Here is a 24,308-nt window from a genome sequence, read left to right as displayed (position 1 = left end):
TATGACATATTGGCATTAAAACCTTTTCTACAGGTTTATACACTTCTATGTAGCATCACCATGTCAGACTATCTTCATCCCTTGTAAGTGTTTTAAATACTAGTTTATGTACACATTTAATGGCATAGTCAAGTGGGGCCCACATATGACATATTGGCATTAAAACCTTTTCTATAACGATGAATTCCATGTGTTCATGCTTCTAGAGCAACAGTATCATCAATTTCAATGTCTTAAGAATTTCCATTCATTTGAGTTTGATCAGACGAGATCGGGCGTGCTCAGGGAGTTGTGGCCGTAAGCCTATTGACCGTTTGAATTTGGGCCTTTTATAGAGTGTGTGGAAATGTCCTAAAAGAATGATTGACAGGATTATTTTCACAAATTAATTGACCCCAATCAAAAAGGCTTACAGCACCTGGTATTCCCAGGCGGTCTCCCATCCAAGTACTAACCGGGCCCGACCCTGCTTAGCTTCCGAGATCAGACGAGATCGGGCGTGCTCAGGGAGGTGTGGCCGTAAGCCTATTGACAGTTTGAATTTGGGCCTTTTATAGAGTGTGTGGACATGTCCTAAAAGAATGATTGACAGGATTTTTTTCACAAATTAATTGACCCCAATCAAAAAGGCTTACAGCACCTGGTATTCCCAGGCGGTCTCCCATCCAAGTACTAACCGGGCCCGACCCTGCTTAGCTTCCGAGATCAGACGAGATCGGGCGTGCTCAGGGAGGTGTGGCCGTAAGCCTATTGACAGTTTGAATTTGGGCCTTTTATAGAGTGTGTGGACATGTCCTAAAAGATTGATTGACAGGATTTATTTCACAAATTAATTGACCCCAATCAAAAAGGCTTACAGCACCTGGTATTCCCAGGCGGTCTCCCATCCAAGTACTAACCGGGCCCGACCCTGCTTAGCTTCCGAGATCAGACGAGATCGGGCGTGCTCAGGGAGGTGTGGCCGTAAGCCTATTGACCGTTTGAATTTGGGCCTTTTATAGAGTGTGTGGACATGTCCTAAAAGAATGATTGACAGGATTTTTTTCACAAATTAATTGACCCCAATCAAAAAGGCTTACAGCACCTGGTATTCCCAGGCGGTCTCCCATCCAAGTACTAACCGGGCCCGACCCTGCTTAGCTTCCGAGATCAGACGAGATCGGGCGTGCTCAGGGAGGTGTGGCCGTAAGCCTATTGACAGTTTGAATTTGGGCCTTTTATAGAGTGTGTGGACATGTCCTAAAAGAATGATTGACAGGATTTTTTTCACAAATTAATTGACCCCAATCAAAAAGGCTTACAGCACCTGGTATTCCCAGGCGGTCTCCCATCCAAGTACTAACCGGGCCCGACCCTGCTTAGCTTCCGAGATCAGACGAGATCGGGCGTGCTCAGGGAGGTGTGGCCGTAAGCCTATGGACAGTTTGAATTTGGGCCTTTTATAGAGTGTGTGGACATGTCCTAAAAGAATGATTGACAGGATTTTTTTCACAAATTAATTGACCCCAATCAAAAAGGCTTACAGCACCTGGTATTCCCAGGCGGTCTCCCATCCAAGTACTAACCGGGCCCGACCCTGCTTAGCTTCCGAGATCAGACGAGATCGGGCGTGCTCAGGGAGGTGTGGCCGTAAGCCTATTGACAGTTTGAATTTGGGCCTTTTATAGAGTGTGTGGACATGTCCTAAAAGAATGATTGACAGGATTTTTTTCACAAATTAATTGACCCCAATCAAAAAGGCTTACAGCACCTGGTATTCCCAGGCGGTCTCCCATCCAAGTACTAACCGGGCCCGACCCTGCTTAGCTTCCGAGATCAGACGAGATCGGGCGTGCTCAGGGAGGTGTGGCCGTAAGCCTATTGACAGTTTGAATTTGGGCCTTTTATAGAGTGTGTGGACATGTCCTAAAAGAATGATTGACAGGATTTTTTTCACAAATTAATTGACCCCAATCAAAAAGGCTTACAGCACCTGGTATTCCCAGGCGGTCTCCCATCCAAGTACTAACCGGGCCCGACCCTGCTTAGCTTCCGAGATCAGACGAGATCGGGCGTGCTCAGGGAGGTGTGGCCGTAAGCCTATTGACAGTTTGAATTTGGGCCTTTTATAGAGTGTGTGGACATGTCCTAAAAGAATGATTGACAGGATTTTTTTCACAAATTAATTGACCCCAATCAAAAAGGCTTACAGCACCTGGTATTCCCAGGCGGTCTCCCATCCAAGTACTAACCGGGCCCGACCCTGCTTAGCTTCCGAGATCAGACGAGATCGGGCGTGCTCAGGGAGGTGTGGCCGTAAGCCTATTGACAGTTTGAATTTGGGCCTTTTATAGAGTGTGTGGACATGTCCTAAAAGAATGATTGACAGGATTTTTTTCACAAATTAATTGACCCCAATCAAAAAGGCTTACAGCACCTGGTATTCCCAGGCGGTCTCCCATCCAAGTACTAACCGGGCCCGACCCTGCTTAGCTTCCGAGATCAGACGAGATCGGGCGTGCTCAGGGAGGTGTGGCCGTAAGCCTATTGACAGTTTGAATTTGGGCCTTTTATAGAGTGTGTGGACATGTCCTAAAAGAATGATTGACAGGATTTTTTTCACAAATTAATTGACCCCAATCAAAAAGGCTTACAGCACCTGGTATTCCCAGGCGGTCTCCCATCCAAGTACTAACCGGGCCCGACCCTGCTTAGCTTCCGAGATCAGACGAGATCGGGCGTGCTCAGGGAGGTGTGGCCGTAAGCCTATTGACAGTTTGAATTTGGGCCTTTTATAGAGTGTGTGGACATGTCCTAAAAGAATGATTGACAGGATTTTTTTCACAAATTAATTGACCCCAATCAAAAAGGCTTACAGCACCTGGTATTCCCAGGCGGTCTCCCATCCAAGTACTAACCGGGCCCGACCCTGCTTAGCTTCCGAGATCAGACGAGATCGGGCGTGCTCAGGGAGGTGTGGCCGTAAGCCTATTGACAGTTTGAATTTGGGCCTTTTATAGAGTGTGTGGACATGTCCTAAAAGAATGATTGACAGGATTTTTTTCACAAATTAATTGACCCCAATCAAAAAGGCTTACAGCACCTGGTATTCCCAGGCGGTCTCCCATCCAAGTACTAACCGGGCCCGACCCTGCTTAGCTTCCGAGATCAGACGAGATCGGGCGTGCTCAGGGAGGTGTGGCCGTAAGCCTATTGACAGTTTGAATTTGGGCCTTTTATAGAGTGTGTGGACATGTCCTAAAAGAATGATTGACAGGATTTTTTTCACAAATTAATTGACCCCAATCAAAAAGGCTTACAGCACCTGGTATTCCCAGGCGGTCTCCCATCCAAGTACTAACCGGGCCCGACCCTGCTTAGCTTCCGAGATCAGACGAGATCGGGCGTGCTCAGGGAGGTGTGGCCGTAAGCCTATTGACAGTTTGAATTTGGGCCTTTTATAGAGTGTGTGGACATGTCCTAAAAGAATGATTGACAGGATTTTTTTCACAAATTAATTGACCCCAATCAAAAAGGCTTACAGCACCTGGTATTCCCAGGCGGTCTCCCATCCAAGTACTAACCGGGCCCGACCCTGCTTAGCTTCCGAGATCAGACGAGATCGGGCGTGCTCAGGGAGGTGTGGCCGTAAGCCTATTGACAGTTTGAATTTGGGCCTTTTATAGAGTGTGTGGACATGTCCTAAAAGAATGATTGACAGGATTTTTTTCACAAATTAATTGACCCCAATCAAAAAGGCTTACAGCACCTGGTATTCCCAGGCGGTCTCCCATCCAAGTACTAACCGGGCCCGACCCTGCTTAGCTTCCGAGATCAGACGAGATCGGGCGTGCTCAGGGAGGTGTGGCCGTAAGCCTATTGACAGTTTGAATTTGGGCCTTTTATAGAGTGTGTGGACATGTCCTAAAAGAATGATTGACAGGATTTTTTTCACAAATTAATTGACCCCAATCAAAAAGGCTTACAGCACCTGGTATTCCCAGGCGGTCTCCCATCCAAGTACTAACCGGGCCCGACCCTGCTTAGCTTCCGAGATCAGACGAGATCGGGCGTGCTCAGGGAGGTGTGGCCGTAAGCCTATTGACAGTTTGAATTTGGGCCTTTTATAGAGTGTGTGGACATGTCCTAAAAGAATGATTGACAGGATTTTTTTCACAAATTAATTGACCCCAATCAAAAAGGCTTACAGCACCTGGTATTCCCAGGCGGTCTCCCATCCAAGTACTAACCGGGCCCGACCCTGCTTAGCTTCCGAGATCAGACGAGATCGGGCGTGCTCAGGGAGGTGTGGCCGTAAGCCTATTGACAGTTTGAATTTGGGCCTTTTATAGAGTGTGTGGACATGTCCTAAAAGAATGATTGACAGGATTTTTTTCACAAATTAATTGACCCCAATCAAAAAGGCTTACAGCACCTGGTATTCCCAGGCGGTCTCCCATCCAAGTACTAACCGGGCCCGACCCTGCTTAGCTTCCGAGATCAGACGAGATCGGGCGTGCTCAGGGAGGTGTGGCCGTAAGCCTATTGACAGTTTGAATTTGGGCCTTTTATAGAGTGTGTGGACATGTCCTAAAAGAATGATTGACAGGATTTTTTTCACAAATTAATTGACCCCAATCAAAAAGGCTTACAGCACCTGGTATTCCCAGGCGGTCTCCCATCCAAGTACTAACCGGGCCCGACCCTGCTTAGCTTCCGAGATCAGACGAGATCGGGCGTGCTCAGGGAGGTGTGGCCGTAAGCCTATTGACAGTTTGAATTTGGGCCTTTTATAGAGTGTGTGGACATGTCCTAAAAGAATGATTGACAGGATTTTTTTCACAAATTAATTGACCCCAATCAAAAAGGCTTACAGCACCTGGTATTCCCAGGCGGTCTCCCATCCAAGTACTAACCGGGCCCGACCCTGCTTAGCTTCCGAGATCAGACGAGATCGGGCGTGCTCAGGGAGGTGTGGCCGTAAGCCTATTGACAGTTTGAATTTGGGCCTTTTATAGAGTGTGTGGACATGTCCTAAAAGAATGATTGACAGGATTTTTTTCACAAATTAATTGACCCCAATCAAAAAGGCTTACAGCACCTGGTATTCCCAGGCGGTCTCCCATCCAAGTACTAACCGGGCCCGACCCTGCTTAGCTTCCGAGATCAGACGAGATCGGGCGTGCTCAGGGAGGTGTGGCCGTAAGCCTATTGACAGTTTGAATTTGGGCCTTTTATAGAGTGTGTGGACATGTCCTAAAAGAATGATTGACAGGATTTTTTTCACAAATTAATTGACCCCAATCAAAAAGGCTTACAGCACCTGGTATTCCCAGGCGGTCTCCCATCCAAGTACTAACCGGGCCCGACCCTGCTTAGCTTCCGAGATCAGACGAGATCGGGCGTGCTCAGGGAGGTGTGGCCGTAAGCCTATTGACAGTTTGAATTTGGGCCTTTTATAGAGTGTGTGGACATGTCCTAAAAGAATGATTGACAGGATTTTTTTCACAAATTAATTGACCCCAATCAAAAAGGCTTACGGCACCTGGTATTCCCAGGCGGTCTCCCATCCAAGTACTAACCGGGCCCGACCCTGCTTAGCTTCCGAGATCAGACGAGATCGGGCGTGCTCAGGGAGGTGTGGCCGTAAGCCTATTGACAGTTTGAATTTGGGCCTTTTATAGAGTGTGTGGACATGTCCTAAAAGAATGATTGACAGGATTTTTTTCACAAATTAATTGACCCCAATCAAAAAGGCTTACAGCACCTGGTATTCCCAGGCGGTCTCCCATCCAAGTACTAACCGGGCCCGACCCTGCTTAGCTTCCGAGATCAGACGAGATCGGGCGTGCTCAGGGAGGTGTGGCCGTAAGCCTATTGACAGTTTGAATTTGGGCCTTTTATAGAGTGTGTGGACATGTCCTAAAAGAATGATTGACAGGATTTTTTTCACAAATTAATTGACCCCAATCAAAAAGGCTTACAGCACCTGGTATTCCCAGGCGGTCTCCCATCCAAGTACTAACCGGGCCCGACCCTGCTTAGCTTCCGAGATCAGACGAGATCGGGCGTGCTCAGGGAGGTGTGGCCGTAAGCCTATTGACAGTTTGAATTTGGGCCTTTTATAGAGTGTGTGGACATGTCCTAAAAGAATGATTGACAGGATTTTTTTCACAAATTAATTGACCCCAATCAAAAAGGCTTACAGCACCTGGTATTCCCAGGCGGTCTCCCATCCAAGTACTAACCGGGCCCGACCCTGCTTAGCTTCCGAGATCAGACGAGATCGGGCGTGCTCAGGGAGGTGTGGCCGTAAGCCTATTGACAGTTTGAATTTGGGCCTTTTATAGAGTGTGTGGACATGTCCTAAAAGAATGATTGACAGGATTTTTTTCACAAATTAATTGACCCCAATCAAAAAGGCTTACAGCACCTGGTATTCCCAGGCGGTCTCCCATCCAAGTACTAACCGGGCCCGACCCTGCTTAGCTTCCGAGATCAGACGAGATCGGGCGTGCTCAGGGAGGTGTGGCCGTAAGCCTATTGACAGTTTGAATTTGGGCCTTTTATAGAGTGTGTGGACATGTCCTAAAAGAATGATTGACAGGATTTTTTTCACAAATTAATTGACCCCAATCAAAAAGGCTTACAGCACCTGGTATTCCCAGGCGGTCTCCCATCCAAGTACTAACCGGGCCCGACCCTGCTTAGCTTCCGAGATCAGACGAGATCGGGCGTGCTCAGGGAGGTGTGGCCGTAAGCCTATTGACAGTTTGAATTTGGGCCTTTTATAGAGTGTGTGGACATGTCCTAAAAGAATGATTGACAGGATTTTTTTCACAAATTAATTGACCCCAATCAAAAAGGCTTACAGCACCTGGTATTCCCAGGCGGTCTCCCATCCAAGTACTAACCGGGCCCGACCCTGCTTAGCTTCCGAGATCAGACGAGATCGGGCGTGCTCAGGGAGGTGTGGCCGTAAGCCTATTGACAGTTTGAATTTGGGCCTTTTATAGAGTGTGTGGACATGTCCTAAAAGAATGATTGACAGGATTTTTTTCACAAATTAATTGACCCCAATCAAAAAGGCTTACAGCACCTGGTATTCCCAGGCGGTCTCCCATCCAAGTACTAACCGGGCCCGACCCTGCTTAGCTTCCGAGATCAGACGAGATCGGGCGTGCTCAGGGAGGTGTGGCCGTAAGCCTATTGACAGTTTGAATTTGGGCCTTTTATAGAGTGTGTGGACATGTCCTAAAAGAATGATTGACAGGATTTTTTTCACAAATTAATTGACCCCAATCAAAAAGGCTTACAGCACCTGGTATTCCCAGGCGGTCTCCCATCCAAGTACTAACCGGGCCCGACCCTGCTTAGCTTCCGAGATCAGACGAGATCGGGCGTGCTCAGGGAGGTGTGGCCGTAAGCCTATTGACAGTTTGAATTTGGGCCTTTTATAGAGTGTGTGGACATGTCCTAAAAGAATGATTGACAGGATTTTTTTCACAAATTAATTGACCCCAATCAAAAAGGCTTACAGCACCTGGTATTCCCAGGCGGTCTCCCATCCAAGTACTAACCGGGCCCGACCCTGCTTAGCTTCCGAGATCAGACGAGATCGGGCGTGCTCAGGGAGGTGTGGCCGTAAGCCTATTGACAGTTTGAATTTGGGCCTTTTATAGAGTGTGTGGACATGTCCTAAAAGAATGATTGACAGGATTTTTTTCACAAATTAATTGACCCCAATCAAAAAGGCTTACAGCACCTGGTATTCCCAGGCGGTCTCCCATCCAAGTACTAACCGGGCCCGACCCTGCTTAGCTTCCGAGATCAGACGAGATCGGGCGTGCTCAGGGAGGTGTGGCCGTAAGCCTATTGACAGTTTGAATTTGGGCCTTTTATAGAGTGTGTGGACATGTCCTAAAAGAATGATTGACAGGATTTTTTTCACAAATTAATTGACCCCAATCAAAAAGGCTTACAGCACCTGGTATTCCCAGGCGGTCTCCCATCCAAGTACTAACCGGGCCCGACCCTGCTTAGCTTCCGAGATCAGACGAGATCGGGCGTGCTCAGGGAGGTGTGGCCGTAAGCCTATTGACAGTTTGAATTTGGGCCTTTTATAGAGTGTGTGGACATGTCCTAAAAGAATGATTGACAGGATTTTTTTCACAAATTAATTGACCCCAATCAAAAAGGCTTACAGCACCTGGTATTCCCAGGCGGTCTCCCATCCAAGTACTAACCGGGCCCGACCCTGCTTAGCTTCCGAGATCAGACGAGATCGGGCGTGCTCAGGGAGGTGTGGCCGTAAGCCTATTGACAGTTTGAATTTGGGCCTTTTATAGAGTGTGTGGACATGTCCTAAAAGAATGATTGACAGGATTTTTTTCACAAATTAATTGACCCCAATCAAAAAGGCTTACAGCACCTGGTATTCCCAGGCGGTCTCCCATCCAAGTACTAACCGGGCCCGACCCTGCTTAGCTTCCGAGATCAGACGAGATCGGGCGTGCTCAGGGAGGTGTGGCCGTAAGCCTATTGACAGTTTGAATTTGGGCCTTTTATAGAGTGTGTGGACATGTCCTAAAAGAATGATTGACAGGATTTTTTTCACAAATTAATTGACCCCAATCAAAAAGGCTTACAGCACCTGGTATTCCCAGGCGGTCTCCCATCCAAGTACTAACCGGGCCCGACCCTGCTTAGCTTCCGAGATCAGACGAGATCGGGCGTGCTCAGGGAGGTGTGGCCGTAAGCCTATTGACAGTTTGAATTTGGGCCTTTTATAGAGTGTGTGGACATGTCCTAAAAGAATGATTGACAGGATTTTTTTCACAAATTAATTGACCCCAATCAAAAAGGCTTACAGCACCTGGTATTCCCAGGCGGTCTCCCATCCAAGTACTAACCGGGCCCGACCCTGCTTAGCTTCCGAGATCAGACGAGATCGGGCGTGCTCAGGGAGGTGTGGCCGTAAGCCTATTGACAGTTTGAATTTGGGCCTTTTATAGAGTGTGTGGACATGTCCTAAAAGAATGATTGACAGGATTTTTTTCACAAATTAATTGACCCCAATCAAAAAGGCTTACAGCACCTGGTATTCCCAGGCGGTCTCCCATCCAAGTACTAACCGGGCCCGACCCTGCTTAGCTTCCGAGATCAGACGAGATCGGGCGTGCTCAGGGAGGTGTGGCCGTAAGCCTATTGACAGTTTGAATTTGGGCCTTTTATAGAGTGTGTGGACATGTCCTAAAAGAATGATTGACAGGATTTTTTTCACAAATTAATTGACCCCAATCAAAAAGGCTTACAGCACCTGGTATTCCCAGGCGGTCTCCCATCCAAGTACTAACCGGGCCCGACCCTGCTTAGCTTCCGAGATCAGACGAGATCGGGCGTGCTCAGGGAGGTGTGGCCGTAAGCCTATTGACAGTTTGAATTTGGGCCTTTTATAGAGTGTGTGGACATGTCCTAAAAGAATGATTGACAGGATTTTTTTCACAAATTAATTGACCCCAATCAAAAAGGCTTACAGCACCTGGTATTCCCAGGCGGTCTCCCATCCAAGTACTAACCGGGCCCGACCCTGCTTAGCTTCCGAGATCAGACGAGATCGGGCGTGCTCAGGGAGGTGTGGCCGTAAGCCTATTGACAGTTTGAATTTGGGCCTTTTATAGAGTGTGTGGACATGTCCTAAAAGAATGATTGACAGGATTTTTTTCACAAATTAATTGACCCCAATCAAAAAGGCTTACAGCACCTGGTATTCCCAGGCGGTCTCCCATCCAAGTACTAACCGGGCCCGACCCTGCTTAGCTTCCGAGATCAGACGAGATCGGGCGTGCTCAGGGAGGTGTGGCCGTAAGCCTATTGACAGTTTGAATTTGGGCCTTTTATAGAGTGTGTGGACATGTCCTAAAAGAATGATTGACAGGATTTTTTTCACAAATTAATTGACCCCAATCAAAAAGGCTTACAGCACCTGGTATTCCCAGGCGGTCTCCCATCCAAGTACTAACCGGGCCCGACCCTGCTTAGCTTCCGAGATCAGACGAGATCGGGCGTGCTCAGGGAGGTGTGGCCGTAAGCCTATTGACAGTTTGAATTTGGGCCTTTTATAGAGTGTGTGGACATGTCCTAAAAGAATGATTGACAGGATTTTTTTCACAAATTAATTGACCCCAATCAAAAAGGCTTACAGCACCTGGTATTCCCAGGCGGTCTCCCATCCAAGTACTAACCGGGCCCGACCCTGCTTAGCTTCCGAGATCAGACGAGATCGGGCGTGCTCAGGGAGGTGTGGCCGTAAGCCTATTGACAGTTTGAATTTGGGCCTTTTATAGAGTGTGTGGACATGTCCTAAAAGAATGATTGACAGGATTTTTTTCACAAATTAATTGACCCCAATCAAAAAGGCTTACAGCACCTGGTATTCCCAGGCGGTCTCCCATCCAAGTACTAACCGGGCCCGACCCTGCTTAGCTTCCGAGATCAGACGAGATCGGGCGTGCTCAGGGAGGTGTGGCCGTAAGCCTATTGACAGTTTGAATTTGGGCCTTTTATAGAGTGTGTGGACATGTCCTAAAAGAATGATTGACAGGATTTTTTTCACAAATTAATTGACCCCAATCAAAAAGGCTTACAGCACCTGGTATTCCCAGGCGGTCTCCCATCCAAGTACTAACCGGGCCCGACCCTGCTTAGCTTCCGAGATCAGACGAGATCGGGCGTGCTCAGGGAGGTGTGGCCGTAAGCCTATTGACAGTTTGAATTTGGGCCTTTTATAGAGTGTGTGGACATGTCCTAAAAGAATGATTGACAGGATTTTTTTCACAAATTAATTGACCCCAATCAAAAAGGCTTACAGCACCTGGTATTCCCAGGCGGTCTCCCATCCAAGTACTAACCGGGCCCGACCCTGCTTAGCTTCCGAGATCAGACGAGATCGGGCGTGCTCAGGGAGGTGTGGCCGTAAGCCTATTGACAGTTTGAATTTGGGCCTTTTATAGAGTGTGTGGACATGTCCTAAAAGAATGATTGACAGGATTTTTTTCACAAATTAATTGACCCCAATCAAAAAGGCTTACAGCACCTGGTATTCCCAGGCGGTCTCCCATCCAAGTACTAACCGGGCCCGACCCTGCTTAGCTTCCGAGATCAGACGAGATCGGGCGTGCTCAGGGAGGTGTGGCCGTAAGCCTATTGACAGTTTGAATTTGGGCCTTTTATAGAGTGTGTGGACATGTCCTAAAAGAATGATTGACAGGATTTTTTTCACAAATTAATTGACCCCAATCAAAAAGGCTTACAGCACCTGGTATTCCCAGGCGGTCTCCCATCCAAGTACTAACCGGGCCCGACCCTGCTTAGCTTCCGAGATCAGACGAGATCGGGCGTGCTCAGGGAGGTGTGGCCGTAAGCCTATTGACAGTTTGAATTTGGGCCTTTTATAGAGTGTGTGGACATGTCCTAAAAGAATGATTGACAGGATTTTTTTCACAAATTAATTGACCCCAATCAAAAAGGCTTACAGCACCTGGTATTCCCAGGCGGTCTCCCATCCAAGTACTAACCGGGCCCGACCCTGCTTAGCTTCCGAGATCAGACGAGATCGGGCGTGCTCAGGGAGGTGTGGCCGTAAGCCTATTGACAGTTTGAATTTGGGCCTTTTATAGAGTGTGTGGACATGTCCTAAAAGAATGATTGACAGGATTTTTTTCACAAATTAATTGACCCCAATCAAAAAGGCTTACAGCACCTGGTATTCCCAGGCGGTCTCCCATCCAAGTACTAACCGGGCCCGACCCTGCTTAGCTTCCGAGATCAGACGAGATCGGGCGTGCTCAGGGAGGTGTGGCCGTAAGCCTATTGACAGTTTGAATTTGGGCCTTTTATAGAGTGTGTGGACATGTCCTAAAAGAATGATTGACAGGATTTTTTTCACAAATTAATTGACCCCAATCAAAAAGGCTTACAGCACCTGGTATTCCCAGGCGGTCTCCCATCCAAGTACTAACCGGGCCCGACCCTGCTTAGCTTCCGAGATCAGACGAGATCGGGCGTGCTCAGGGAGGTGTGGCCGTAAGCCTATTGACAGTTTGAATTTGGGCCTTTTATAGAGTGTGTGGACATGTCCTAAAAGAATGATTGACAGGATTTTTTTCACAAATTAATTGACCCCAATCAAAAAGGCTTACAGCACCTGGTATTCCCAGGCGGTCTCCCATCCAAGTACTAACCGGGCCCGACCCTGCTTAGCTTCCGAGATCAGACGAGATCGGGCGTGCTCAGGGAGGTGTGGCCGTAAGCCTATTGACAGTTTGAATTTGGGCCTTTTATAGAGTGTGTGGACATGTCCTAAAAGAATGATTGACAGGATTTTTTTCACAAATTAATTGACCCCAATCAAAAAGGCTTACAGCACCTGGTATTCCCAGGCGGTCTCCCATCCAAGTACTAACCGGGCCCGACCCTGCTTAGCTTCCGAGATCAGACGAGATCGGGCGTGCTCAGGGAGGTGTGGCCGTAAGCCTATTGACAGTTTGAATTTGGGCCTTTTATAGAGTGTGTGGACATGTCCTAAAAGAATGATTGACAGGATTTTTTTCACAAATTAATTGACCCCAATCAAAAAGGCTTACAGCACCTGGTATTCCCAGGCGGTCTCCCATCCAAGTACTAACCGGGCCCGACCCTGCTTAGCTTCCGAGATCAGACGAGATCGGGCGTGCTCAGGGAGGTGTGGCCGTAAGCCTATTGACAGTTTGAATTTGGGCCTTTTATAGAGTGTGTGGACATGTCCTAAAAGAATGATTGACAGGATTTTTTTCACAAATTAATTGACCCCAATCAAAAAGGCTTACAGCACCTGGTATTCCCAGGCGGTCTCCCATCCAAGTACTAACCGGGCCCGACCCTGCTTAGCTTCCGAGATCAGACGAGATCGGGCGTGCTCAGGGAGGTGTGGCCGTAAGCCTATTGACAGTTTGAATTTGGGCCTTTTATAGAGTGTGTGGACATGTCCTAAAAGAATGATTGACAGGATTTTTTTCACAAATTAATTGACCCCAATCAAAAAGGCTTACAGCACCTGGTATTCCCAGGCGGTCTCCCATCCAAGTACTAACCGGGCCCGACCCTGCTTAGCTTCCGAGATCAGACGAGATCGGGCGTGCTCAGGGAGGTGTGGCCGTAAGCCTATTGACAGTTTGAATTTGGGCCTTTTATAGAGTGTGTGGACATGTCCTAAAAGAATGATTGACAGGATTTTTTTCACAAATTAATTGACCCCAATCAAAAAGGCTTACAGCACCTGGTATTCCCAGGCGGTCTCCCATCCAAGTACTAACCGGGCCCGACCCTGCTTAGCTTCCGAGATCAGACGAGATCGGGCGTGCTCAGGGAGGTGTGGCCGTAAGCCTATTGACAGTTTGAATTTGGGCCTTTTATAGAGTGTGTGGACATGTCCTAAAAGAATGATTGACAGGATTTTTTTCACAAATTAATTGACCCCAATCAAAAAGGCTTACAGCACCTGGTATTCCCAGGCGGTCTCCCATCCAAGTACTAACCGGGCCCGACCCTGCTTAGCTTCCGAGATCAGACGAGATCGGGCGTGCTCAGGGAGGTGTGGCCGTAAGCCTATTGACAGTTTGAATTTGGGCCTTTTATAGAGTGTGTGGACATGTCCTAAAAGAATGATTGACAGGATTTTTTTCACAAATTAATTGACCCCAATCAAAAAGGCTTACAGCACCTGGTATTCCCAGGCGGTCTCCCATCCAAGTACTAACCGGGCCCGACCCTGCTTAGCTTCCGAGATCAGACGAGATCGGGCGTGCTCAGGGAGGTGTGGCCGTAAGCCTATTGACAGTTTGAATTTGGGCCTTTTATAGAGTGTGTGGACATGTCCTAAAAGAATGATTGACAGGATTTTTTTCCAAAATTAATTGACCCCAATCAAAAAGGCTTACAGCACCTGGTATTCCCAGGCGGTCTCCCATCCAAGTACTAACCGGGCCCGACCCTGCTTAGCTTCCGAGATCAGACGAGATCGGGCGTGCTCAGGGAGGTGTGGCCGTAAGCCTATTGACAGTTTGAATTTGGGCCTTTTATAGAGTGTGTGGACATGTCCTAAAAGAATGATTGACAGGATTTTTTTCCAAAATTAATTGACCCCAATCAAAAAGGCTTACAGCACCTGGTATTCCCAGGCGGTCTCCCATCCAAGTACTAACCGGGCCCGACCCTGCTTAGCTTCCGAGATCAGACGAGATCGGGCGTGCTCAGGGAGGTGTGGCCGTAAGCCTATTGACAGTTTGAATTTGGGCCTTTTATAGAGTGTGTGGACATGTCCTAAAAGAATGATTGACAGGATTTTTTTCACAAATTAATTGACCCCAATCAAAAAGGCTTACAGCACCTGGTATTCCCAGGCGGTCTCCCATCCAAGTACTAACCGGGCCCGACCCTGCTTAGCTTCCGAGATCAGACGAGATCGGGCGTGCTCAGGGAGGTGTGGCCGTAAGCCTATTGACAGTTTGAATTTGGGCCTTTTATAGAGTGTGTGGACATGTCCTAAAAGAATGATTGACAGGATTTTTTTCCAAAATTAATTGACCCCAATCAAAAAGGCTTACAGCACCTGGTATTCCCAGGCGGTCTCCCATCCAAGTACTAACCGGGCCCGACCCTGCTTAGCTTCCGAGATCAGACGAGATCGGGCGTGCTCAGGGAGGTGTGGCCGTAAGCCTATTGACAGTTTGAATTTGGGCCTTTTATAGAGTGTGTGGACATGTCCTAAAAGAATGATTGACAGGATTTTTTTCACAAATTAATTGACCCCAATCAAAAAGGCTTACAGCACCTGGTATTCCCAGGCGGTCTCCCATCCAAGTACTAACCGGGCCCGACCCTGCTTAGCTTCCGAGATCAGACGAGATCGGGCGTGCTCAGGGAGGTGTGGCCGTAAGCCTATTGACAGTTTGAATTTGGGCCTTTTATAGAGTGTGTGGACATGTCCTAAAAGAATGATTGACAGGATTTTTTTCACAAATTAATTGACCCCAATCAAAAAGGCTTACAGCACCTGGTATTCCCAGGCGGTCTCCCATCCAAGTACTAACCGGGCCCGACCCTGCTTAGCTTCCGAGATCAGACGAGATCGGGCGTGCTCAGGGAGGTGTGGCCGTAAGCCTATTGACAGTTTGAATTTGGGCCTTTTATAGAGTGTGTGGACATGTCCTAAAAGAATGATTGACAGGATTTTTTTCCAAAATTAATTGACCCCAATCAAAAAGGCTTACAGCACCTGGTATTCCCAGGCGGTCTCCCATCCAAGTACTAACCGGGCCCGACCCTGCTTAGCTTCCGAGATCAGACGAGATCGGGCGTGCTCAGGGAGGTGTGGCCGTAAGCCTATTGACAGTTTGAATTTGGGCCTTTTATAGAGTGTGTGGACATGTCCTAAAAGAATGATTGACAGGATTTTTTTCACAAATTAATTGACCCCAATCAAAAAGGCTTACAGCACCTGGTATTCCCAGGCGGTCTCCCATCCAAGTACTAACCGGGCCCGACCCTGCTTAGCTTCCGAGATCAGACGAGATCGGGCGTGCTCAGGGAGGTGTGGCCGTAAGCCTATTGACAGTTTGAATTTGGGCCTTTTATAGAGTGTGTGGACATGTCCTAAAAGAATGATTGACAGGATTTTTTTCACAAATTAATTGACCCCAATCAAAAAGGCTTACAGCACCTGGTATTCCCAGGCGGTCTCCCATCCAAGTACTAACCGGGCCCGACCCTGCTTAGCTTCCGAGATCAGACGAGATCGGGCGTGCTCAGGGAGGTGTGGCCGTAAGCCTATTGACAGTTTGAATTTGGGCCTTTTATAGAGTGTGTGGACATGTCCTAAAAGAATGATTGACAGGATTTTTTTCCAAAATTAATTGACCCCAATCAAAAAGGCTTACAGCACCTGGTATTCCCAGGCGGTCTCCCATCCAAGTACTAACCGGGCCCGACCCTGCTTAGCTTCCGAGATCAGACGAGATCGGGCGTGCTCAGGGAGGTGTGGCCGTAAGCCTATTGACAGTTTGAATTTGGGCCTTTTATAGAGTGTGTGGACATGTCCTAAAAGAATGATTGACAGGATTTTTTTCACAAATTAATTGACCCCAATCAAAAAGGCTTACAGCACCTGGTATTCCCAGGCGGTCTCCCATCCAAGTACTAACCGGGCCCGACCCTGCTTAGCTTCCGAGATCAGACGAGATCGGGCGTGCTCAGGGAGGTGTGGCCGTAAGCCTATTGACAGTTTGAATTTGGGCCTTTTATAGAGTGTGTGGACATGTCCTAAAAGAATGATTGACAGGATTTTTTTCACAAATTAATTGACCCCAATCAAAAAGGCTTACAGCACCTGGTATTCCCAGGCGGTCTCCCATCCAAGTACTAACCGGGCCCGACCCTGCTTAGCTTCCGAGATCAGACGAGATCGGGCGTGCTCAGGGAGGTGTGGCCGTAAGCCTATTGACAGTTTGAATTTGGGCCTTTTATAGAGTGTGTGGACATGTCCTAAAAGAATGATTGACAGGATTTTTTTCCAAAATTAATTGACCCCAATCAAAAAGGCTTACAGCACCTGGTATTCCCAGGCGGTCTCCCATCCAAGTACTAACCGGGCCCGACCCTGCTTAGCTTCCGAGATCAGACGAGATCGGGCGTGCTCAGGGAGGTGTGGCCGTAAGCCTATTGACAGTTTGAATTTGGGCCTTTTATAGAGTGTGTGGACATGTCCTAAAAGAATGATTGACAGGATTTTTTTCCAAAATTAATTGACCCCAATCAAAAAGGCTTACAGCACCTGGTATTCCCAGGCGGTCTCCCATCCAAGTACTAACCGGGCCCGACCCTGCTTAGCTTCCGAGATCAGACGAGATCGGGCGTGCTCAGGGAGGTGTGGCCGTAAGCCTATTGAGCAGTTTGAATTTGGGCCTTTTATAGAGTGTGTGGACATGTCCTAAAAGAATGATTGACAGGATTTTTTTCCAAAATTAATTGACCCCAATCAAAAAGGCTTACAGCACCTGGTATTCCCAGGCGGTCTCCCATCCAAGTACTAACCGGGCCCGACCCTGCTTAGCTTCCGAGATCAGACGAGATCGGGCGTGCTCAGGGAGGTGTGGCCGTAAGCCTATTAGCAGTTTGAATTTGGGCCTTTTATAGAGTGTGTGGACATGTCCTAAAAGAATGATTGACAGGATTTTTTTCCAAAATTAATTGACCCCAATCAAAAAGGCTTACAGCACCTGGTATTCCCAGGCGGTCTCCCATCCAAGTACTAACCGGGCCCGACCCTGCTTAGCTTCCGAGATCAGACGAGATCGGGCGTGCTCAGGGAGGTGTGGCCGTAAGCCTATTGACAGTTTGAATTTGGGCCTTTTATAGAGTGTGTGGACATGTCCTAAAAGAATGATTGACAGGATTTTTTTCCAAAATTAATTGACCCCAATCAAAAAGGCTTACAGCACCTGGTATTCCCAGGCGGTCTCCCATCCAAGTACTAACCGGGCCCGACCCTGCTTAGCTTCCGAGATCAGACGAGATCGGGCGTGCTCAGGGAGGTGTGGCCGTAAGCCTATTGACAGTTTGAATTTGGGCCTTTTATAGAGTGTGTGGACATGTCCTAAAAGAATGATTGACAGGAATTTTTTTCCAAAATTAATTGACCCCAATCAAAAAGGCTTACAGCACCTGGTATTCCCAGGCGGTCTCCCATCCAAGTACTAACCGGGCCCGACCCTGCTTAGCTTCCGAGATCAGACGAGATCGGGCGTGCTCAGGGAGGTGTGGCCGTAAGCCTATTAGCCAGTTTGAATTTGGGCCTTTTATAGAGTGTGTGGACATGTCCTAAAAGAATGATTGACAGGATTTTTTTCCAAAATTAATTGACCCCAATCAAAAAGGCTTACAGCACCTGGTATTCCCAGGCGGTCTCCCATCCAAGTACTAACCGGGCCCGACCCTGCTTAGCTTCCGAGATCAGACGAGATCGGGCGTGCTCAGGGAGGTGTGGCCGTAAGCCTATTTGACGGTTTGAATTTGGGCCTTTTATAGAGTGTGTGGACATGTCCTAAAGAATGATTGACAGGATTTTTTTCACAAATTAATTGACCCCAATCAAAAAGGCTTACAGCACCTGGTATTCCCAGGCGGTCTCCCATCCAAGTACTAACCGGGCCCGACCCTGCTTAGCTTCCGAGATCAGACGAGATCGGGCGTGCTCAGGGAGGTGTGGCCGTAAGCCTATTAGACAGTTTGAATTTGGGCCTTTTATAGAGTGTGTGGACATGTCCTAAAAGAATGATTGACAGGATTTTTTTCACAAATTAATTGACCCCAATCAAAAAGGCTTACAGCACCTGGTATTCCCAGGCGGTCTCCCATCCAAGTACTAACCGGGCCCGACCCTGCTTAGCTTCCGAGATCAGACGAGATCGGGCGTGCTCAGGGAGGTGTGGCCGTAAGCCTATTAGCAGTTTGAATTTGGGCCTTTTATAGAGTGTGTGGACATGTCCTAAAAGAATGATTGACAGGATTTTTTTCCAAAATTAATTGACCCCAATCAAAAAGGCTTACAGCACCTGGTATTCCCAGGCGGTCTCCCATCCAAGTACTAACCGGGCCCGACCCTGCTTAGCTTCCGAGATCAGACGAGATCGGGCGTGCTCAGGGAGGTGTGGCCGTAAGCCTATTAGCAGTTTGAATTTGGGCCTTTTATAGAGTGTGTGGACATGTCCTAAAAGAATGATTGACAGGATTTTTTTCCAAAATTAATTGACCCCAATCAAAAAGGCTTACAGCACCTGGTATTCCCAGGCGGTCTCCCATCCAAGTACTAACCGGGCCCGACCCTGCTTAGCTTCCGAGATCAGACGAGATCGGGCGTGCTCAGGGAGGTGTGGCCGTAAGCCTATTAGCAGTTTGAATTTGGGCCTTTTATAGAGTGTGTGGACATGTCCTAAAAGAATGATTGACAGGATTTTTTTCCAAAATTAATTGACCCCAATCAAAAAGGCTTACAGCACCTGGTATTCCCAGGCGGTCTCCCATCCAAGTACTAACCGGGCCCGACCCTGCTTAGCTTCCGAGATCAGACGAGATCGGGCGTGCTCAGGGAGGTGTGGCCGTAAGCCTATTAGCAGTTTGAATTTGGGCCTTTTATAGAGTGTGTGGACATGTCCTAAAAGAATGATTGACAGGATTTTTTTCACAAATTAATTGACCCCAATCAAAAAGGCTTACAGCACCTGGTATTCCCAGGCGGTCTCCCATCCAAGTACTAACCGGGCCCGACCCTGCTTAGCTTCCGAGATCAGACGAGATCGGGCGTGCTCAGGGAGGTGTGGCCGTAAGCCTATTAGCAGTTTGAATTTGGGCCTTTTATAGAGTGTGTGGACATGTCCTAAAAGAATGATTGACAGGATTTTTTTCACAAATTAATTGACCCCAATCAAAAAGGCTTACAGCACCTGGTATTCCCAGGCGGTCTCCCATCCAAGTACTAACCGGGCCCGACCCTGCTTAGCTTCCGAGATCAGACGAGATCGGGCGTGCTTTTTTTTTTCTCTTTTATTATCAAAAAGCTATAATACAATATTTACAGTGCATCATCCTGTCTACACATAATGCAGAAATTGCCAGGCAAACAATTTACCCCCAATCAAATCAAAGAAGTCAAATAAAGTAAAAAAACAAACACTCCTCCCCACTGGAGTAAGACTTACAAAACATAAATATCAAAAATTATAAACCACTTTCCCATCCTCTGCTCTTGAAATTAACCCATTCCCTTCCACAAATAATTGATTAAAGTTGTCCAGCCCATCATACCCAAACATGTCTACATGCTTCCTGAAGAGTGTGACAAATATCCCCCACACCTCCACCTTCTTCCCTTCGAAAAATGCATAGTTTCTCCTACAAAAGACTGAATATCTAACAAAACTCAACACAATATTCAGCAGATACACATTCACTTTCTCAAAACTATCCGGTACACCAAACAACAACAGTTGGTCCCATGCATACTTCCCCAGCATTACCCCGTTCCAGTTTTTATTCAACATCAGTCTGACCTTGCAGTAGAATCCCTCCAGTTCCTGGCATTCTACATACAAATGTAACAAAGTTTCTGGAGCACAGTAACAGACATCACACCACCTTTTTATTTCATCATTTATTTGGTGCAACACTATCTTTGTGAATATACGATTGTGTCTCATCATGAAATCGTTATACCCACACTCAGCTTTATTCCCATACAAATGTAAGTTCTTCCACAACTTTGAAAGATCCATCCCCGGGAAAATACGCACCCACATTCTTTCAGCAGCAGGATGATTGGCCTCCAGCAACAACTTGTACAACTGTTTAGTTGTAACTCCCTCCAGTGGTCGTTTTGCATCACCACTTTTAACATACAGAACTGGAAACACAAACAAATCTTCTCCCCTCTCATCATTATTAATTATGGATAACCACCCTTCTGGAATACTTTCTTTCACCCGGTCAAACCCATTCTGTATGGTGCCTGTCCACACAGTGTCATCAACTTCCGTCACAGCATCCACAATGGCCTGAGCTCTGAGAAATCCAGGGATCACCTCATACACAAAGTCCTTAATGAGTCTCAATCCCGCCCTCATAAAAAGTGGATTATACAACACCTTATCATTATAGCAAATCCTGGGGTTCAAAAATACAGGCTGATTCAGGACCAAGTCTTTATGTGTACATGCATACTGGATCCTTGGGAGAAGCCCACCCCATGACTGAAATACCTCCCTATAAAACCTAGGCACCTTCTCATACATAGGCTTCTTCCAAGCCATCAGCAACCCACTGTCATCACACCCACCGTACTTATACAGGTAGTATCGTAAGAAACTCTTCCATCCGTACCCCTCAATCCCATATAAATATTTCTGTACCATTTTGATTCGTAACGCCTTCTGTTTGGTGGCAATATCAACCAATTGTAGACCCCCCTCCCCATAACCGGCTGAAAGAGTTGACCAGGATATCCTCGCACCCTTGCCCTGCCACAAAAAATCAGTAACCACACTACGTATCCCCTTCAGCACCCACTCAGGCATGTCCAGGGCACTCAAAACATACACACACTTAGTCAACACCAAGGAGTTAACCACCACCACCCTCCCCTTTAAATTTAACCTCCTCATCTTCCAAAATGTCAACAGTTGTTTCATCTTATTCAACACACCTGTCCAAGTCATGTTACACGCACCTTGTTCTTCAACACCAAAAAAGAAACCCAGTGCCTTAATATACCCATCAGACTTTTTAAAACGGTGACTGCACCCCACCTCATCCACCTGCCCCACATACATAACCTCAGTTTTTTCCACATTTATCATAGCCCCTGATGCTCTCCCATAAATCTCAAAAACCTCCATAATCCTATTAACACTCGCCACATCCCTGACTGTACACGTAGTGTCATCCGCATACTGGTGCAGTACACTTATATCACCATCTGGGAGTAATATACCTCTAATCTGAGGATCACCCTTTATGAGAGACGCCAGTGGCTCCATCGAAATACAAAACAATGCTGCCGACAGAGGGCATCCTTGTCTAACTGACCGTTCCAATGGAAAAGCATCAGTGAGCAACCCATTACACTTTACCCTACTTATTGCAGAACCATACAGTAACTGTATCCAAGCTACCAGTCTACTACCAAACCCATAAGACCGAAGTGTCTGCATCAAAAACCCGTGTTCCACTCTATCAAACGCCTTGTTCAAATCAAGGCCCAACACAACCCCACCCTCACCCGCCATATGTCTGACCACATCCCTCAAAGTACAGACAGTGTCTGTAATATTTCTACCAGGGACACTATATGTCTGTGTCTCAGAAATAATACTCCCCAACACCTGTGTAATTCTATTCCCCAACACTTTTGCTAGAATCTTATAATCTACATTCAAAAGACTCAAAGGCCTGTAGTTATCCAGCTTTCCCCTGCTTCCTTTGTTTTTATATAAAATGGTTATCAGGCCTGTGGCCAGTGACTCAGGGACATCTTTACTCTGCTCCATATACTGATACACTCCTAATAACACAGGCGCCAGAACGTCAGCAAATGTTTTATAAAATTCCCCCGTCAACCCATCAGATCCTGGACTCTTATTATTATTCAATGAGGAAATAGCCTCCCGTATCTCTCTGACCGTGAGATCTGCATCACACATAGCCCTTTCCCCATTTGATATTCTAACGTTAACATGACCCAACATTTTTCCAATAAATGCCTGATCCGGACACTTCCTTCTATACAAATCTCTGTAAAAACACTCCACCGTGTCCAAAATCCCCACCAGGTCAGTGATCTTCTCCCCCTTCCCATTCTCCAGCTCTATAATATATTCCCTAACATTTTTCTTTTTCTCCAACCCCAAAAAAAAAGCAGTGCACCTCTCCCCCTCCAATGCATACTGTACTCTACTCCTCACTATAGCACCCCTACATCTAACCCTTTCATACTCATTGACTGCAGCCTGAGCATGAAGGAACCCGGTGACATCATAATCATTTTTACTTTCTGCCATCTCAAGTTCAATCTCAAGCCGCTTGCGTAACTCCTCACCCTCCCTCTTTAGCAGAAAGTTCCTCTTACTGGCATATTTAATAGACAACCTCTTAATTCTCCCCTTCAGCATCTCCCACCACTCCCCAATATTGCTCCGCCCCTCAACATGCACTAACCCATCCCGTATGCAGTCCGTAATTAACTCCACATAGTGTCCCTCCTGAAGTAAACTGGCATTCAAACACCAGACCCCCCCCCCTCTACCGTGAACAGGCCTGCCCAGGTTAAACCCAAGTGATGCGTGGTCACTTAGTGAATTAAATGTATAACTCACATCACCTATGTATTTTACCACCCCCCTAGAGGCCAGGCAGAAATCCAAGCGACTCTGTTTAATCTGGTTCAATGCCACCTGTCGTCTTGAAAATTCTCTCTTACTAGGATGTTGATCACGCCACACATCACTCAGACATTTAACTTTCATCACATTCACCATCACCGTTCTAGATGAATCTGAGCGAAACATTGAGCCCCTGGGTGCATCGAGTATCGTGAGCCACACATTAAAGTCACCCACAAATATACAATTCCCTGCACACAGTGATCTAAGCATTTGAAAAAACACAGCACGATCCGACTCAACATTTGGCGCATATACATTCACTAATACATACTGAACATCCTGATAATCAAACTGAACCACCAGTAGTCGACCCCCCTCATCTGCATATAGCTGCCTAACATTCTTAACTACATCCTTCTTCACTAATATAGCAACCCCACATGTTCGTTCACTACCATTATTAATGAAAATTAAATCATTCCATTTTACCTTGACATCGTCCATTGTAGCAGCTGTCCAGTGTGTCTCCTGTATGCACAGAATGTCCGCTTGAAGCATGACCGCCATCAGTTCAAATTTGTCCATGTTTCTCAATCCATTCGCATTAAAAGAGACCACACGAACCATGATAAGGTAAATGAATCTAGACCACCACATCATGCCAGACGTGTCCTCGACTTCTTAGCAGCTACTGTCTTCCATTTCTCTGGTCTTTTCGACCGGACCAAATCAACATCCTCCATCGTTATTATGTCTCCCGACTCGTTCCATGCCTCCGCTCCTCCTCCAGCCTGCCCGACTGCCCAGTGAACACCTTGAACCTCGGAGGATGGTCCCAGGATCCCGCTACCAGCCACTCCAGAGGACCCTTCCCCAGGCACTGCAACAACACCTCGGTCAGGCCCTCCCTTGTCACCACAGCACTCCTCCGGGACCACCTCGTTCAGGCTGGCACCGATGTGCTCTTCTGCCCCGACCTCTTCTTCCACTGGGCCCCTTCGGTGGGCATTGCAGTTGTCCTCCCTGGTTACAGGTCCATGGCCATCCTCACCCGTGCACGTCTCCCCGCTCGACTCCTCCATCTCACTTTCAGCCGCTACACCGCCGATGTGCTCCTGCGCTTCGGTGCCAGTCTCGCTCTCGCCTGCTCCGCAGCCGCACTGTGCGCCCCTAGCCCCACAATCGGTGCACCGTCTTCCATCGTTCGCTCCACACTCCCTCGCGTAATGACCCTGACCATGGCATCGATGACACACAAACTCTGGACATTCCCTAACCACATGTCCAGGTTGAATGCAAATCCGACACACCTTCACCTGCCTGTCATGGATGACACGAAAATATTCTGTGCCTTCCAGTGTC

General features: G+C 47.5%; 86 non-coding genes across 86 annotated transcripts; all 86 read right to left on the bottom strand.

Annotated features, from left to right (window-relative positions):
* Positions 1–406: 406 nt before the first annotated feature.
* Positions 407–525, bottom strand: LOC114836145. Its single transcript, XR_003779779.2, has one exon. It is a non-coding gene; the product is annotated as a 5S ribosomal RNA (ribosomal RNA).
* A 103-nt stretch (positions 526–628) lies between these two features.
* LOC114836154 lies at positions 629–747 on the bottom strand. Its single transcript, XR_003779788.2, has one exon. It is a non-coding gene; the product is annotated as a 5S ribosomal RNA (ribosomal RNA).
* Positions 748–850: 103 nt separating this feature from the next.
* On the bottom strand, positions 851–969 carry LOC114836125. The gene has a single exon (XR_003779759.2). It is a non-coding gene; the product is annotated as a 5S ribosomal RNA (ribosomal RNA).
* A 103-nt stretch (positions 970–1,072) lies between these two features.
* On the bottom strand, positions 1,073–1,191 carry LOC114836117. The gene has a single exon (XR_003779751.2). It is a non-coding gene; the product is annotated as a 5S ribosomal RNA (ribosomal RNA).
* Positions 1,192–1,294: 103 nt separating this feature from the next.
* On the bottom strand, positions 1,295–1,413 carry LOC114836156. The gene has a single exon (XR_003779790.2). It is a non-coding gene; the product is annotated as a 5S ribosomal RNA (ribosomal RNA).
* A 103-nt stretch (positions 1,414–1,516) lies between these two features.
* On the bottom strand, positions 1,517–1,635 carry LOC114836157. The gene has a single exon (XR_003779791.2). It is a non-coding gene; the product is annotated as a 5S ribosomal RNA (ribosomal RNA).
* A 103-nt stretch (positions 1,636–1,738) lies between these two features.
* LOC114836188 lies at positions 1,739–1,857 on the bottom strand. Its single transcript, XR_004574972.1, has one exon. It is a non-coding gene; the product is annotated as a 5S ribosomal RNA (ribosomal RNA).
* A 103-nt stretch (positions 1,858–1,960) lies between these two features.
* Positions 1,961–2,079, bottom strand: LOC114836151. The gene has a single exon (XR_003779785.2). It is a non-coding gene; the product is annotated as a 5S ribosomal RNA (ribosomal RNA).
* Positions 2,080–2,182: 103 nt separating this feature from the next.
* On the bottom strand, positions 2,183–2,301 carry LOC114836119. Its single transcript, XR_003779753.2, has one exon. It is a non-coding gene; the product is annotated as a 5S ribosomal RNA (ribosomal RNA).
* A 103-nt stretch (positions 2,302–2,404) lies between these two features.
* On the bottom strand, positions 2,405–2,523 carry LOC114836116. The gene has a single exon (XR_003779750.2). It is a non-coding gene; the product is annotated as a 5S ribosomal RNA (ribosomal RNA).
* A 103-nt stretch (positions 2,524–2,626) lies between these two features.
* On the bottom strand, positions 2,627–2,745 carry LOC114836134. The gene has a single exon (XR_003779768.2). It is a non-coding gene; the product is annotated as a 5S ribosomal RNA (ribosomal RNA).
* A 103-nt stretch (positions 2,746–2,848) lies between these two features.
* Positions 2,849–2,967, bottom strand: LOC114836126. The gene has a single exon (XR_003779760.2). It is a non-coding gene; the product is annotated as a 5S ribosomal RNA (ribosomal RNA).
* A 103-nt stretch (positions 2,968–3,070) lies between these two features.
* LOC114836090 lies at positions 3,071–3,189 on the bottom strand. The gene has a single exon (XR_003779724.1). It is a non-coding gene; the product is annotated as a 5S ribosomal RNA (ribosomal RNA).
* A 103-nt stretch (positions 3,190–3,292) lies between these two features.
* Positions 3,293–3,411, bottom strand: LOC114836091. The gene has a single exon (XR_003779725.1). It is a non-coding gene; the product is annotated as a 5S ribosomal RNA (ribosomal RNA).
* A 103-nt stretch (positions 3,412–3,514) lies between these two features.
* Positions 3,515–3,633, bottom strand: LOC114836123. The gene has a single exon (XR_003779757.2). It is a non-coding gene; the product is annotated as a 5S ribosomal RNA (ribosomal RNA).
* Positions 3,634–3,736: 103 nt separating this feature from the next.
* Positions 3,737–3,855, bottom strand: LOC114836092. The gene has a single exon (XR_003779726.1). It is a non-coding gene; the product is annotated as a 5S ribosomal RNA (ribosomal RNA).
* Positions 3,856–3,958: 103 nt separating this feature from the next.
* LOC114836180 lies at positions 3,959–4,077 on the bottom strand. The gene has a single exon (XR_004574970.1). It is a non-coding gene; the product is annotated as a 5S ribosomal RNA (ribosomal RNA).
* Positions 4,078–4,180: 103 nt separating this feature from the next.
* Positions 4,181–4,299, bottom strand: LOC114836193. The gene has a single exon (XR_004574969.1). It is a non-coding gene; the product is annotated as a 5S ribosomal RNA (ribosomal RNA).
* A 103-nt stretch (positions 4,300–4,402) lies between these two features.
* Positions 4,403–4,521, bottom strand: LOC117593527. The gene has a single exon (XR_004574968.1). It is a non-coding gene; the product is annotated as a 5S ribosomal RNA (ribosomal RNA).
* Positions 4,522–4,624: 103 nt separating this feature from the next.
* On the bottom strand, positions 4,625–4,743 carry LOC114836183. The gene has a single exon (XR_004574967.1). It is a non-coding gene; the product is annotated as a 5S ribosomal RNA (ribosomal RNA).
* Positions 4,744–4,846: 103 nt separating this feature from the next.
* On the bottom strand, positions 4,847–4,965 carry LOC114836150. Its single transcript, XR_003779784.2, has one exon. It is a non-coding gene; the product is annotated as a 5S ribosomal RNA (ribosomal RNA).
* A 103-nt stretch (positions 4,966–5,068) lies between these two features.
* LOC114836155 lies at positions 5,069–5,187 on the bottom strand. Its single transcript, XR_003779789.2, has one exon. It is a non-coding gene; the product is annotated as a 5S ribosomal RNA (ribosomal RNA).
* Positions 5,188–5,290: 103 nt separating this feature from the next.
* Positions 5,291–5,409, bottom strand: LOC114836139. Its single transcript, XR_003779773.2, has one exon. It is a non-coding gene; the product is annotated as a 5S ribosomal RNA (ribosomal RNA).
* A 103-nt stretch (positions 5,410–5,512) lies between these two features.
* On the bottom strand, positions 5,513–5,631 carry LOC114836093. Its single transcript, XR_003779727.2, has one exon. It is a non-coding gene; the product is annotated as a 5S ribosomal RNA (ribosomal RNA).
* A 103-nt stretch (positions 5,632–5,734) lies between these two features.
* On the bottom strand, positions 5,735–5,853 carry LOC114836094. Its single transcript, XR_003779728.1, has one exon. It is a non-coding gene; the product is annotated as a 5S ribosomal RNA (ribosomal RNA).
* Positions 5,854–5,956: 103 nt separating this feature from the next.
* Positions 5,957–6,075, bottom strand: LOC114836137. The gene has a single exon (XR_003779771.2). It is a non-coding gene; the product is annotated as a 5S ribosomal RNA (ribosomal RNA).
* A 103-nt stretch (positions 6,076–6,178) lies between these two features.
* LOC114836095 lies at positions 6,179–6,297 on the bottom strand. The gene has a single exon (XR_003779729.1). It is a non-coding gene; the product is annotated as a 5S ribosomal RNA (ribosomal RNA).
* A 103-nt stretch (positions 6,298–6,400) lies between these two features.
* On the bottom strand, positions 6,401–6,519 carry LOC114836097. Its single transcript, XR_003779731.1, has one exon. It is a non-coding gene; the product is annotated as a 5S ribosomal RNA (ribosomal RNA).
* Positions 6,520–6,622: 103 nt separating this feature from the next.
* LOC114836098 lies at positions 6,623–6,741 on the bottom strand. Its single transcript, XR_003779732.1, has one exon. It is a non-coding gene; the product is annotated as a 5S ribosomal RNA (ribosomal RNA).
* A 103-nt stretch (positions 6,742–6,844) lies between these two features.
* On the bottom strand, positions 6,845–6,963 carry LOC114836099. The gene has a single exon (XR_003779733.1). It is a non-coding gene; the product is annotated as a 5S ribosomal RNA (ribosomal RNA).
* A 103-nt stretch (positions 6,964–7,066) lies between these two features.
* On the bottom strand, positions 7,067–7,185 carry LOC114836165. The gene has a single exon (XR_004574965.1). It is a non-coding gene; the product is annotated as a 5S ribosomal RNA (ribosomal RNA).
* A 103-nt stretch (positions 7,186–7,288) lies between these two features.
* LOC114836100 lies at positions 7,289–7,407 on the bottom strand. The gene has a single exon (XR_003779734.1). It is a non-coding gene; the product is annotated as a 5S ribosomal RNA (ribosomal RNA).
* Positions 7,408–7,510: 103 nt separating this feature from the next.
* On the bottom strand, positions 7,511–7,629 carry LOC114836101. Its single transcript, XR_003779735.1, has one exon. It is a non-coding gene; the product is annotated as a 5S ribosomal RNA (ribosomal RNA).
* A 103-nt stretch (positions 7,630–7,732) lies between these two features.
* On the bottom strand, positions 7,733–7,851 carry LOC114836102. The gene has a single exon (XR_003779736.1). It is a non-coding gene; the product is annotated as a 5S ribosomal RNA (ribosomal RNA).
* Positions 7,852–7,954: 103 nt separating this feature from the next.
* On the bottom strand, positions 7,955–8,073 carry LOC114836103. Its single transcript, XR_003779737.1, has one exon. It is a non-coding gene; the product is annotated as a 5S ribosomal RNA (ribosomal RNA).
* A 103-nt stretch (positions 8,074–8,176) lies between these two features.
* On the bottom strand, positions 8,177–8,295 carry LOC114836190. Its single transcript, XR_004574964.1, has one exon. It is a non-coding gene; the product is annotated as a 5S ribosomal RNA (ribosomal RNA).
* A 103-nt stretch (positions 8,296–8,398) lies between these two features.
* LOC114836141 lies at positions 8,399–8,517 on the bottom strand. The gene has a single exon (XR_003779775.2). It is a non-coding gene; the product is annotated as a 5S ribosomal RNA (ribosomal RNA).
* A 103-nt stretch (positions 8,518–8,620) lies between these two features.
* On the bottom strand, positions 8,621–8,739 carry LOC114836104. Its single transcript, XR_003779738.1, has one exon. It is a non-coding gene; the product is annotated as a 5S ribosomal RNA (ribosomal RNA).
* Positions 8,740–8,842: 103 nt separating this feature from the next.
* LOC114836194 lies at positions 8,843–8,961 on the bottom strand. The gene has a single exon (XR_004574963.1). It is a non-coding gene; the product is annotated as a 5S ribosomal RNA (ribosomal RNA).
* A 103-nt stretch (positions 8,962–9,064) lies between these two features.
* LOC114836186 lies at positions 9,065–9,183 on the bottom strand. Its single transcript, XR_004574962.1, has one exon. It is a non-coding gene; the product is annotated as a 5S ribosomal RNA (ribosomal RNA).
* Positions 9,184–9,286: 103 nt separating this feature from the next.
* On the bottom strand, positions 9,287–9,405 carry LOC117593525. The gene has a single exon (XR_004574961.1). It is a non-coding gene; the product is annotated as a 5S ribosomal RNA (ribosomal RNA).
* A 103-nt stretch (positions 9,406–9,508) lies between these two features.
* On the bottom strand, positions 9,509–9,627 carry LOC114836169. The gene has a single exon (XR_004574960.1). It is a non-coding gene; the product is annotated as a 5S ribosomal RNA (ribosomal RNA).
* Positions 9,628–9,730: 103 nt separating this feature from the next.
* On the bottom strand, positions 9,731–9,849 carry LOC114836170. The gene has a single exon (XR_004574959.1). It is a non-coding gene; the product is annotated as a 5S ribosomal RNA (ribosomal RNA).
* Positions 9,850–9,952: 103 nt separating this feature from the next.
* Positions 9,953–10,071, bottom strand: LOC114836148. Its single transcript, XR_003779782.2, has one exon. It is a non-coding gene; the product is annotated as a 5S ribosomal RNA (ribosomal RNA).
* A 103-nt stretch (positions 10,072–10,174) lies between these two features.
* On the bottom strand, positions 10,175–10,293 carry LOC114836149. Its single transcript, XR_003779783.2, has one exon. It is a non-coding gene; the product is annotated as a 5S ribosomal RNA (ribosomal RNA).
* Positions 10,294–10,396: 103 nt separating this feature from the next.
* LOC114836143 lies at positions 10,397–10,515 on the bottom strand. Its single transcript, XR_003779777.2, has one exon. It is a non-coding gene; the product is annotated as a 5S ribosomal RNA (ribosomal RNA).
* A 103-nt stretch (positions 10,516–10,618) lies between these two features.
* On the bottom strand, positions 10,619–10,737 carry LOC114836147. The gene has a single exon (XR_003779781.2). It is a non-coding gene; the product is annotated as a 5S ribosomal RNA (ribosomal RNA).
* Positions 10,738–10,840: 103 nt separating this feature from the next.
* On the bottom strand, positions 10,841–10,959 carry LOC114836171. Its single transcript, XR_004574958.1, has one exon. It is a non-coding gene; the product is annotated as a 5S ribosomal RNA (ribosomal RNA).
* A 103-nt stretch (positions 10,960–11,062) lies between these two features.
* On the bottom strand, positions 11,063–11,181 carry LOC114836167. Its single transcript, XR_004574957.1, has one exon. It is a non-coding gene; the product is annotated as a 5S ribosomal RNA (ribosomal RNA).
* Positions 11,182–11,284: 103 nt separating this feature from the next.
* LOC114836127 lies at positions 11,285–11,403 on the bottom strand. The gene has a single exon (XR_003779761.2). It is a non-coding gene; the product is annotated as a 5S ribosomal RNA (ribosomal RNA).
* A 103-nt stretch (positions 11,404–11,506) lies between these two features.
* LOC114836144 lies at positions 11,507–11,625 on the bottom strand. Its single transcript, XR_003779778.2, has one exon. It is a non-coding gene; the product is annotated as a 5S ribosomal RNA (ribosomal RNA).
* A 103-nt stretch (positions 11,626–11,728) lies between these two features.
* On the bottom strand, positions 11,729–11,847 carry LOC114836153. Its single transcript, XR_003779787.2, has one exon. It is a non-coding gene; the product is annotated as a 5S ribosomal RNA (ribosomal RNA).
* A 103-nt stretch (positions 11,848–11,950) lies between these two features.
* Positions 11,951–12,069, bottom strand: LOC114836128. Its single transcript, XR_003779762.2, has one exon. It is a non-coding gene; the product is annotated as a 5S ribosomal RNA (ribosomal RNA).
* A 103-nt stretch (positions 12,070–12,172) lies between these two features.
* On the bottom strand, positions 12,173–12,291 carry LOC114836121. Its single transcript, XR_003779755.2, has one exon. It is a non-coding gene; the product is annotated as a 5S ribosomal RNA (ribosomal RNA).
* Positions 12,292–12,394: 103 nt separating this feature from the next.
* LOC114836122 lies at positions 12,395–12,513 on the bottom strand. Its single transcript, XR_003779756.2, has one exon. It is a non-coding gene; the product is annotated as a 5S ribosomal RNA (ribosomal RNA).
* Positions 12,514–12,616: 103 nt separating this feature from the next.
* LOC114836176 lies at positions 12,617–12,735 on the bottom strand. Its single transcript, XR_004574956.1, has one exon. It is a non-coding gene; the product is annotated as a 5S ribosomal RNA (ribosomal RNA).
* Positions 12,736–12,838: 103 nt separating this feature from the next.
* LOC114836124 lies at positions 12,839–12,957 on the bottom strand. Its single transcript, XR_003779758.2, has one exon. It is a non-coding gene; the product is annotated as a 5S ribosomal RNA (ribosomal RNA).
* A 103-nt stretch (positions 12,958–13,060) lies between these two features.
* On the bottom strand, positions 13,061–13,179 carry LOC114836177. The gene has a single exon (XR_004574955.1). It is a non-coding gene; the product is annotated as a 5S ribosomal RNA (ribosomal RNA).
* Positions 13,180–13,282: 103 nt separating this feature from the next.
* Positions 13,283–13,401, bottom strand: LOC114836189. Its single transcript, XR_004574954.1, has one exon. It is a non-coding gene; the product is annotated as a 5S ribosomal RNA (ribosomal RNA).
* Positions 13,402–13,504: 103 nt separating this feature from the next.
* Positions 13,505–13,623, bottom strand: LOC114836166. The gene has a single exon (XR_004574953.1). It is a non-coding gene; the product is annotated as a 5S ribosomal RNA (ribosomal RNA).
* Positions 13,624–13,726: 103 nt separating this feature from the next.
* LOC114836135 lies at positions 13,727–13,845 on the bottom strand. Its single transcript, XR_003779769.2, has one exon. It is a non-coding gene; the product is annotated as a 5S ribosomal RNA (ribosomal RNA).
* Positions 13,846–13,948: 103 nt separating this feature from the next.
* On the bottom strand, positions 13,949–14,067 carry LOC114836114. The gene has a single exon (XR_003779748.2). It is a non-coding gene; the product is annotated as a 5S ribosomal RNA (ribosomal RNA).
* Positions 14,068–14,170: 103 nt separating this feature from the next.
* Positions 14,171–14,289, bottom strand: LOC114836184. The gene has a single exon (XR_004574952.1). It is a non-coding gene; the product is annotated as a 5S ribosomal RNA (ribosomal RNA).
* A 103-nt stretch (positions 14,290–14,392) lies between these two features.
* Positions 14,393–14,511, bottom strand: LOC114836130. The gene has a single exon (XR_003779764.2). It is a non-coding gene; the product is annotated as a 5S ribosomal RNA (ribosomal RNA).
* Positions 14,512–14,614: 103 nt separating this feature from the next.
* LOC114836160 lies at positions 14,615–14,733 on the bottom strand. Its single transcript, XR_004575030.1, has one exon. It is a non-coding gene; the product is annotated as a 5S ribosomal RNA (ribosomal RNA).
* A 103-nt stretch (positions 14,734–14,836) lies between these two features.
* LOC114836105 lies at positions 14,837–14,955 on the bottom strand. The gene has a single exon (XR_003779739.1). It is a non-coding gene; the product is annotated as a 5S ribosomal RNA (ribosomal RNA).
* Positions 14,956–15,058: 103 nt separating this feature from the next.
* On the bottom strand, positions 15,059–15,177 carry LOC114836133. Its single transcript, XR_003779767.2, has one exon. It is a non-coding gene; the product is annotated as a 5S ribosomal RNA (ribosomal RNA).
* Positions 15,178–15,280: 103 nt separating this feature from the next.
* Positions 15,281–15,399, bottom strand: LOC114836113. Its single transcript, XR_003779747.2, has one exon. It is a non-coding gene; the product is annotated as a 5S ribosomal RNA (ribosomal RNA).
* A 103-nt stretch (positions 15,400–15,502) lies between these two features.
* Positions 15,503–15,621, bottom strand: LOC114836106. Its single transcript, XR_003779740.1, has one exon. It is a non-coding gene; the product is annotated as a 5S ribosomal RNA (ribosomal RNA).
* A 103-nt stretch (positions 15,622–15,724) lies between these two features.
* On the bottom strand, positions 15,725–15,843 carry LOC114836108. Its single transcript, XR_003779742.1, has one exon. It is a non-coding gene; the product is annotated as a 5S ribosomal RNA (ribosomal RNA).
* Positions 15,844–15,946: 103 nt separating this feature from the next.
* LOC114836168 lies at positions 15,947–16,065 on the bottom strand. The gene has a single exon (XR_004575029.1). It is a non-coding gene; the product is annotated as a 5S ribosomal RNA (ribosomal RNA).
* Positions 16,066–16,168: 103 nt separating this feature from the next.
* LOC114836132 lies at positions 16,169–16,287 on the bottom strand. Its single transcript, XR_003779766.2, has one exon. It is a non-coding gene; the product is annotated as a 5S ribosomal RNA (ribosomal RNA).
* A 103-nt stretch (positions 16,288–16,390) lies between these two features.
* Positions 16,391–16,509, bottom strand: LOC114836175. Its single transcript, XR_004575028.1, has one exon. It is a non-coding gene; the product is annotated as a 5S ribosomal RNA (ribosomal RNA).
* A 103-nt stretch (positions 16,510–16,612) lies between these two features.
* On the bottom strand, positions 16,613–16,731 carry LOC114836191. The gene has a single exon (XR_004575027.1). It is a non-coding gene; the product is annotated as a 5S ribosomal RNA (ribosomal RNA).
* A 103-nt stretch (positions 16,732–16,834) lies between these two features.
* Positions 16,835–16,953, bottom strand: LOC114836136. The gene has a single exon (XR_003779770.2). It is a non-coding gene; the product is annotated as a 5S ribosomal RNA (ribosomal RNA).
* A 104-nt stretch (positions 16,954–17,057) lies between these two features.
* On the bottom strand, positions 17,058–17,176 carry LOC114836142. Its single transcript, XR_003779776.2, has one exon. It is a non-coding gene; the product is annotated as a 5S ribosomal RNA (ribosomal RNA).
* Positions 17,177–17,279: 103 nt separating this feature from the next.
* On the bottom strand, positions 17,280–17,398 carry LOC114830186. Its single transcript, XR_003777911.2, has one exon. It is a non-coding gene; the product is annotated as a 5S ribosomal RNA (ribosomal RNA).
* Positions 17,399–17,501: 103 nt separating this feature from the next.
* On the bottom strand, positions 17,502–17,620 carry LOC114836172. The gene has a single exon (XR_004575026.1). It is a non-coding gene; the product is annotated as a 5S ribosomal RNA (ribosomal RNA).
* A 104-nt stretch (positions 17,621–17,724) lies between these two features.
* LOC114836109 lies at positions 17,725–17,843 on the bottom strand. The gene has a single exon (XR_003779743.1). It is a non-coding gene; the product is annotated as a 5S ribosomal RNA (ribosomal RNA).
* A 104-nt stretch (positions 17,844–17,947) lies between these two features.
* LOC114836110 lies at positions 17,948–18,066 on the bottom strand. The gene has a single exon (XR_003779744.1). It is a non-coding gene; the product is annotated as a 5S ribosomal RNA (ribosomal RNA).
* A 103-nt stretch (positions 18,067–18,169) lies between these two features.
* LOC114836111 lies at positions 18,170–18,288 on the bottom strand. The gene has a single exon (XR_003779745.1). It is a non-coding gene; the product is annotated as a 5S ribosomal RNA (ribosomal RNA).
* A 104-nt stretch (positions 18,289–18,392) lies between these two features.
* Positions 18,393–18,511, bottom strand: LOC114836112. Its single transcript, XR_003779746.1, has one exon. It is a non-coding gene; the product is annotated as a 5S ribosomal RNA (ribosomal RNA).
* A 103-nt stretch (positions 18,512–18,614) lies between these two features.
* LOC114836187 lies at positions 18,615–18,733 on the bottom strand. The gene has a single exon (XR_004575025.1). It is a non-coding gene; the product is annotated as a 5S ribosomal RNA (ribosomal RNA).
* Positions 18,734–18,836: 103 nt separating this feature from the next.
* Positions 18,837–18,955, bottom strand: LOC114836115. The gene has a single exon (XR_003779749.2). It is a non-coding gene; the product is annotated as a 5S ribosomal RNA (ribosomal RNA).
* A 103-nt stretch (positions 18,956–19,058) lies between these two features.
* On the bottom strand, positions 19,059–19,177 carry LOC114833681. Its single transcript, XR_003778563.2, has one exon. It is a non-coding gene; the product is annotated as a 5S ribosomal RNA (ribosomal RNA).
* Positions 19,178–19,280: 103 nt separating this feature from the next.
* LOC114836181 lies at positions 19,281–19,399 on the bottom strand. Its single transcript, XR_004575024.1, has one exon. It is a non-coding gene; the product is annotated as a 5S ribosomal RNA (ribosomal RNA).
* Between the last annotated feature and the right edge of the window lie 4,909 nt (positions 19,400–24,308).

This window comes from Esox lucius, chromosome 20 (assembly GCF_011004845.1).
Source record: "Esox lucius isolate fEsoLuc1 chromosome 20, fEsoLuc1.pri, whole genome shotgun sequence".
Classification (NCBI taxonomy): Eukaryota; Metazoa; Chordata; class Actinopteri; order Esociformes; family Esocidae; genus Esox; species Esox lucius.
Note: the sequence above shows the minus strand (reverse complement) of the source record. Positions and strands in the feature narration are given on the sequence as shown.